Consider the following 8679-nt stretch of genomic DNA (forward strand, 5'->3'; position numbering starts at 1 on the left):
TGTTTAGCAGTGTGTTTCAGTCCTGTGGCTCTGTTTCCAACTCGGGTGAAATGCCTTGCTGGAATGCTAAAAAATTACATTCCCCCCCAGATCTCAGGCTGGGAATGCTAGTGCTAAAATGCTGCCAGTCTTCCAGCCTCAAGATTAAAATCGCTAAGGATATTATCCTGGTTTCAGAGGGATCTGTGACAATCTTGGTCAGAAGAAGAGGATATGGATCTGAGGGACCCAGCCTTTCTCCCCACATCATTTACTTCATCTGTGGAGCAACATAGTCACCTTAACTGTGCATCTAAAGACAATTGAATAGTAGTTTTTACTCGAGTTGTTTTTTTTTCTTATCCCTTGTAGGGGAAAAATGCAGCAGTTTCAGCAGCTCAGCCTGCCTCTTTAAGAGGATTCTCTGCCACATAGATTTCTACAATTATGAGTATTGACACTGAGCTATTGGAATTCATTGTCTTACTTTTTTCTCTTTGTGGTTAAATAGCTCAAATTTATAGAATAGGGCCTAGTACTATGGGTGTTTTGTTTCTCCATATTGGGGATGGGGAGAGAAGGGAAGAGAACGCGCACCAAAAAAAAGCAGGCAGTCTTGACTGGCCAAATATTTAAAATGTCAGACCCATTTTCATATTTCTTGAATACAACATATCCAAAATCTTTCCTTCCCATTTTTGGTGTCTACAGGCTTGTCTTTAAGACTAAAACAAGCTTTTCTTCCGGTGCTGACAGACTCATGTGCCTTTCTTCCCTGATCTTCACAGCTGGGTGGCTAAATAAGAAGGCGTCATTCAGCTTACCTCAGCATCTGCCAATTGTGCTTGCTCTGTGACCTTTCCAAAGACGTAGTTCTTTATGCCTAAAAATAAATTTTACATTACCAAGCTGAAAGGGCAGACTTCCCTATGTGTTTTGAATAACATCTTTGTTTTGAAATGTCTCTTGGCTCCTGTGTAATGGAAGCATGGCATTATGAAAGGTATTTTGAATTGGTACTAAGTATTGGCTAATACTCAGAATACAATAGGACAATTGAGCTTCTATGCTGTCCTGTGAGGTGTCATCATTAGCACCTCACAAAATGGGGAACAAATATAAAAGCACTCAAATGTTTACAGAAAACATTCTTGAACTGGTTTTTATGCAGGAATTTTCATTTTCACAATGTCTCTGTTTCAAACCATTTCACTGTAGCTCCAAATGTAGGTAGAGATGAAAAAATTTCAAGCAGCTTGTACTCTTCTGGTGTCCTCTCTGTTCCCATCCATGTGGCAACGCTGATATCCAAAATGGCAAGCAGACTGTGAATGGATCCAGGTCCTAGCTATCCAGGCTGGTGTATCTTTGCATGCAGCACCATGCAAAACACCTGGAAACCGGGATCCCAAAAGCACAGTGGATCTGGGAAGGTTGCACTGTGTCTCTCAGATTTGACATCTGTTGCAATGCTAGATCTGCTCCTCCGATGGTGGGCAGCTTGGGGGTGTACACGGAGCGTTTCCCAAAATAAAGTCAGTTCCACCCATCTTCGACTTCTTGTAATAAATGCTTCCAAGTTAAAAAATTAATTTGTCTTTTTTCTTTATCATTTTGCCATTTGGCACTCACAGACCTATCAGTCTTGCAAGCATAGACTTTTTATCACAGAGGAAAACTAATATATGGTGGCAATGTCTGGCTGCAAACTGACTATGCTAAAGGGAGAAGGCAAAAACTCTCCCAGCTTTGGTCAGACAAGAGCTAGGTCTCTTATTTAGCTGATTCTTTGGATTTTCTCCAGCTGCTGTGCTGCCTAGCTTTTATTTTCCCCATAATCAGGCTGATATCATCGGGATTTGCATGGAAACTGATGTCCTCAGCTCATCTCAGTGCCAGAATTGCAACAGGCTCTTGTTCCTAATGAAACAAAGATGCAAAATCTCCAGACGCCCCCAGTTTCCAGGGTGTGCAGTTTGCTGGCCTGTCTTGCTGAGCCCTGTGAGGTCAGGTTAATTTCATGAAACTAGAGGAGAAGGGGGGGGGGGAAGGGCATATTTATATGTTGTGTGTGTGCACCCTGTTCAGCCAGCCAGCGCTTCTCTGCAGCTCCTGCTTGCAATTCTCATGGGACCTCACTCTGCAGACTGGGGTGGGAGGGGCTGCTCCCTGTTGGGGTCTGTGACGGACAGGCCGTGGGATGCTTGTTTAATCCCCAAAGGGAGCAGAGATGGCTTTCCCTTGGGAACCTGCAGCTATTTGCTGCTCTGTCAAGCTTTGTAGAGATTCAGGCAAGCTTTGCTTTGACCTTTTAAGTTTTGTTAAAAGCACTGTATGGCGTATCAAGGCCTTTTGGGGGTTACCTGCTTAGTTTAAGGGAAGCTGACCCCAAACCCTACTAGCTGAAGTAAACTGTTCCTCCTCCTCCTCTGCCGTAGGTAAGGAGAGGTTCAATTAGTGGTGGGACTGGTAGAATTAAAACTCACTAAAGTTTTCATGCCTTTTGGAATGGGTATCCTCATTTTGTACCAAGTCTAAATCCCATTCAAATGTGCCATTTTGTATTCGGCGCTGGAGTGGCAGGTTGATAGATGGATGCAAACAAATAGCATTAACATTATTGTCGCTTATACTAGGGAAAAAAACTAATTGGTAAGGCTTGTGCATCCTTGGCCCTTCCATCATGTTTACTCCTTGGCCAAAGTTTGGGGGGAAAAAAATCTGCTTTTAACAGGAGCTTGTCAAAACAGCACCCAGATGCTGGCACGAAGCTGGTGGTGGATGGTAACACTGACTCTCCCCAGAGCGTTGGCTCAGTCCTGAGCAAAACAAGGTGCCATCCAAACTGTGAGCAGCCGGCGACGCGACGCCCCTGCCTGCTGCGACTGGAAGCAGCCGAGGTGCTGCCCTGCCCGACATTGCTGCAACGCACGCTGGCAAGCCAGCACATTAAAAACCCAGAGCTGCTTAATGCTGCATATGTGTAAGCTGCAGCCGTTTGAACTTTTAAAGGTTTTTTTTTTTCCTATTTAGCTCTCTGCTTCCTTTAACCAGAGCTGAGCAAGCTTTTGAGTCTGTACTGGGAAACTTCAACGACCCCAACGAGAGACTGAAGTGCCTTTGCCCGTGGTGACACCCCTCCTGACGTGGGGAGCCTGCTTGCAGGCTGCTATCACAGGTTGAACTTATTATAGCTACTTATGCAATGCCGTAATGCAGTTCAAAAGACCCCAGACTCCACCATGTGACCCCGTGAGAAGATTTGCTGCAGCCGGCCTGACCCAGATCAATCTGAATCCCTAGCAGTTTTGGTGAAATGATGCTGGTTTAAAATAATAAGTTTCAAACAGGTCATTTCCCTATGCAAGTAAGCTTGAGGAGACGCCTTCTCCTCCTATGTATCCGCAGCTATTCTCTGTTAATAAAACCAGAGACCCTCTTAACACCCGCTTTCCCCCTGCAACGAATGACGCTGGCTAACAGGAATTAGCGCTGGCAGGCTCTGCTGTGGTGGGGCTCGGCTGCGGCCGAAGGCTTGGAGAGAGCATCCTCGACAGCTGCAGCCTAGTCTGGGTGGTGCAGCTTGGTTTTCCTCCAGGCTCCTGACTCATTTACGGGGTGGGGGTGAGGGGGGGGACGGACAGCATCCTTCGCAAGGAGCACTGCCCAGGCGCTCGCTGGGATTAACGCAGAGCCCAGCCACCGCGTTGCACTTCTTCAGGTGGATCTCAAAGCCCAGCCCATTCCCACCTCCTCTGTGGTGGTTTCTGCAGGGTTTGGCAAGAGGGCTGGACTCTGCGCAAGGGACCAGGATTGCAGACAAAAGCCACACGGACCTTCTCCCCACACTGCTGCCTCGGTCGGCAGCTTCGCGTTGCTTCGGCCTGACTCAGGAATGACCGACTTCACCCAAAATAACGACACCCCGCCAGCGGGGATGGTCACCCTGCCAGAAGGACATGAGTCACCAGTTGTCCCTGCCCAGATGGGCCCGCTCCCTTTTCGGGGGCCGCCCCGAGCTGTGACTCCTTCGGCACTCGACCTCGGCCTTTGGCAGCTCACAGAGAAGCGGCACGTGCTGGGAGGGTATTTTGGGGGGCATCAAACTTGCTTTTCTCCTTTTGCCCTGAAATAAGAGCTATCTTTGAAAAACACATTTAGAAATTGCAGTTCTCATCCCCCATGATCGGGTTTTATTATACTTGATTCAACCAGGGTGGCTCTGAAGTTTTGCCAGTGTAACTGCAGACCCTCTCTGTGCCATCAAAGCTCTCCCCAAATAACCCCAAGGGTCCCTAAAGGCTCCTAGCGGGACCAGCTGGGATCTTTCAACCACTGCATTTCCAGTAGCAATGGAGGCAGGCTTGAGGCTTTTTGGGTCCACTCTAAATCCAGAGCCCTCCTGGGCACAGGGGGTTACCGCATCCGACAGCAGAGCCACATCTGTGCGAAGGCGGCCTCAGGCTGCGTGCAGATAGTGCCACCGGTTTAGCTGCCCTAAACCCCAGGCTGGTAACCAAAACCTCTCTGAACCTGAGCGAAGGCCAGTGGGGTCAAATCTCACTTAAGTCCTCCGCAGCCCAGAGCCAAATGCTTCATTTTGGATAGTGTTCATGTGTCAGGTGAAGGTTAAAAGGGACCACTGTGATAATTGGCTCTGATTTTCTGCACGTAATGCACACCCTAGGATTTCCTCCAGTGTTTTTACTTGAAGCCCATAATCTGTGGCTAGACCAGGACATGCATCTGCAGCCAAGAGTTGAGGCTGGGGCCTGTCTCCATGACTATCAGTAGCAGCCGATCACAAATGTCCTCCAGCGTGTGAAAAGGCTTCTGATGTTTTAAATTATCGGCTGCGTTTCAGTTCTCCTTGCCAAAAACTTCTGTTTCTGCAGGAACTAAAACCAACTCCATTTCCAAACAAACCTCTCCCTCCTCACAAGCCTTTCTTCCAGCAGGGCTCCAAGGAGCCCTCCCTGGGGATTTACCTTTGCATAGAGGCACGGGTGAATCTTGACACTGAAAGCTGCCCCATCACCATGGGGCTTTTAAAAGGTACGCATTGCAATGCAGAATTGTACACGAGTAATTGGAATTAAGTGCTTAAATAAACTTGTTGCGATCCCACAATGTGTCATTAACAGTGACAGAAAAATCAATGCTCATAGCTATTTCTTGTCCTTGCAATGTTTGAGATTTAGCAGTAAATCACAGCCCGAGAACAAAGATAATGTCCCCCTGGACATTTGTGCCATGGCTAGGCTGGGATTATCGCCTGTCCGCTCATACTCTTGTTAATGGTGCCCACATAGCTAAACCTCTGCCTCCTGGGGTAGAAATGAGGGCTTTAGTTTCAGATTGCCTTGCCATTGAAACAGCAGCTGCAGAATAACAGTATCTTGTCTCAAAGGCTCACAAACATAGGGCCTAATTTTGGAAGAATCTTGTCAAATTTATGTACGGTATGTTTTCACCTCGCTTTGAAATCCTGCAGCCAGTCAAGGAGATGGCTGCAGCATGCAACAGTGTGACATTGAATAGTATTCCCATTGAGTAAAGGAAATAAAAAATATCAGTCTGTCTACTGAGCTATGTAATTCGCTTTTGAAAGGCGAGTGCACCCAGGGAGGACAGCCCCACCAGAACAGGAATTTAACTGAGCTGTTTGGGTTAAATGAACTCCTTAGGAAGCTCTCTGGGGTTCTTTGGAAAATAGTGAGAACATCTTAGCTTATTTCAGAAACAAAACACATGAGAAAGGCAGTGTCCTCCTGAATTCCTAAAGGAGCAGTGGTTCCTTAGAGATTTACAGGAGGAGGGAGTGGTTTCACCTCACCCTGAATCTAGTGTAACAGAGGGTTGTGGCCCCAAAGGGTGGCTCCTCTCTCTCCCCCTCGAGTCACGTACTCCCTCCTGTCCCTTCAGTTGGATCCAGTAACTGCATGATATCCATGGGTTGTGCTTCATTTTGGCGGGGTAGGTTTCTGTTTGGTTAGCTAACTTATTCAGTGTGTGCTGCAGCCTAAAGCAGCCCGTATGTTATTTTAACAGGGGAAATGGTAGGAGTCTGGGGCTGGAGCTGGGGCTGGAGAGGAGAGAGGGACTGTGCCTCACCTCATCTCCACATGGGCAGTGACCTACAGGTGCTATTACTGTCATATGACCCACAGTAAGAATATTTTTTTCTCTAATTTTAAAAAAAATAATACAGTCTGAAATCATGATGAAGTAAGAGCTAATCCTGCTGTGAACTCTTTAAATAACAAACACTTAAACATCTGAAGTTGTTTTAAATGAAGTTAAGCCACAGAAGCAGCAGAAGTCACTGGCGCTGACTTTACAACCTGAAATCCTAACCTATCTTTAGACACAGGAAAGTGTTTTCATGCAGTGAAGAGAAAAACTTATCCTTCCTTTAGTTAATTATATGAGCCCATATGAAGGAGGACTGGTTTGTCCCAAACTGAGAAACCAACTGAAGGTTGATGAAAAGCTCAATTTCTTCTTCCCATCTATGGAGGGAGAGAAGAGAGAGTGAGGATGAGCTCTGTTACTGCTAAAACACCAAAGCCTCAAGTGAGCGGGAACAGATCAGTTTATTGCTCTGCTGGTTACCTAAATGGCTTAGGTTTAAACACACAAACTTGCTGATACATTCAGGAAGAAAAAATTATATGGTATAATTACTTTTATTTAGTTATTCTAGTTACTTTTATTCTTTATTTATTTACTTCTATTTATTACTTATGTTTTATGTCTTTGTCAGTTTAAAAATAGATGTTCCTACATAGTTATAAAACCAGTCTCCCAGGAAGTTAGAGCTGTCCAGGAGCAGCGTAAAGCAGGCATCCTCATCCTCCCTGCCCTTGGCTCAGCTAGGTATCAATGCCACTCCTTCACCCTGCCTGGAGGCATCTCCGGGTGCCTGCCGGCAGCTCCGCGTCCCTGTGGGCAGTGGAGACCACAGCTGGAGCCGACGGAGGGAAGACACAGGTTGTGGCGTTCCCAGTTTTCAGAAGCCCAGAGCTGTTCCTGGGCTGGGATTCACAGCCGTCACATTGACGGGGCAATGCTAAACCATATATTCTGCTCCAGAGGGATTTTGGCAACAGGGAAAAACCTTCCAGAGGACAAAAACAATTTTTATTATGGTGCTAAGAGTAATGAAGGGGACTCTATCTGACTGAGGATTGAGTTGTCTTCACTGTACCGCCTAGGGATGCGCCATACTGCTAATTTATTTTGCTGTCCTGCTTCTGAATGCTTATATGTCTTAGGTAACTGCACCTTAGCTAATTGTGTCTTACTGGATAGTTAGTTTGATGTTAATTTACCGCATATCTTGCTGTCTTTGCTGAGCTTTCTGTGCTGAGTATATTCCCTCATTTTTATCTTCTGACTCTCAGTGTATAAAGAGCCCTGCTCCTGTCTGGATAACACACTAAACTTGGACACCAGATGCTTCTTTTCTTTTACACTGAGATCCCAAATTATCTCTGATGAGAGCTGATATTATCTTACGTCCACCGAGTCCAATATAAATGACGTCTTGGTCTCGAAAGCATGCGGCTGCTAATGGATTTGCTTCTAAGTGTCTCCTCTTCCCATCTGATGAAGGAGAAGCTGCAAAGAAACACTTCCCAAATACAGCCAGCTGCAGGCCGGTGCACATGTTGCTCCAGCAGCTCCTCCAGCAGTGCCAGTGCTCATACCTAAGTGGCAATGAGACTCCTTGCAAGCAAGAGTCTGCAGGGACATGTCTGATTAAGTAGGAGCAAAGAGCTGATATGAAATTCGGACAGAATTCTAAAGACATTTGAGTATTTAATAATGACAAAGTGTTCAGAGAATAGCTCCCATTCATATCAGTGGGGAGCGAAGTGCAGTCTGGTAAAAATGTAAGAATGGTCAAATAGGGAAGCAGTAAAGACATGCATACTTTGCCAAAAAGCATGTTAATTTGTACTCAGTCGAACTTTCATCTACTTTTTTGTCTGCCTTCCCCAGATGTGAAGAATTTAAGGAGAAGATATCTAAAGCTACAGCAATATTAAATACGTATCAATAAGATTACAACCTGTCATGAAACTGTTTTCAGCGTAGATATTAAAAATGGTCTTTTTTTTTTTTTTTTTTGCCTTTTGGTATTTTAATCCTTTGCTTGGCTTGTGCTATAGTTTTAAAACTTTCCCTGCAACCGTAAGGGCCAGAAGCTTTGCTTAAAATAAAGGGGGAAATTTTACCTAAAGTGGTCTCTGAATAAAAACTGAGAACTGGGGAGCTGGCTACAAAATGAGAGCAAGCAAACCTGGGCCAATATGGCTCCAAAATCAGTATGCTGGAGATCCGGAGAGAATAAGTGGGAAAAACATGTCTCTCCAATTAAGGTCAGGGCCAAGCACTCAGACTATGGCTTTGCCAGGCTTTGTGTGCCACTATTTTTGCCTGCATGTAGGTAGTCCCTACTAATCAGATTTCTTTTTGAAATGCTATGGAATAGGGTAGTATTTTTCTCCAACAGCTCTTTTCCTGCCTGAGATTATGGTCACTTATGTCATCCTGAACTGCAAATAAGCTATTCCATTTCGTCTGGTCCCTCTCAAGCAAATATCATGCCAGTTATGTAGGTCCAAGGTGAGCAACAACAATCCTACAGGTATTTCAAGCTGTTCCTGTGTAGCTCTTTAACAGCATTATGAG

The sequence above is a fragment of the Struthio camelus genome, chromosome 1 (genome assembly GCF_040807025.1).
Source record: "Struthio camelus isolate bStrCam1 chromosome 1, bStrCam1.hap1, whole genome shotgun sequence".
Taxonomy (NCBI): Eukaryota; Metazoa; Chordata; class Aves; order Struthioniformes; family Struthionidae; genus Struthio; species Struthio camelus.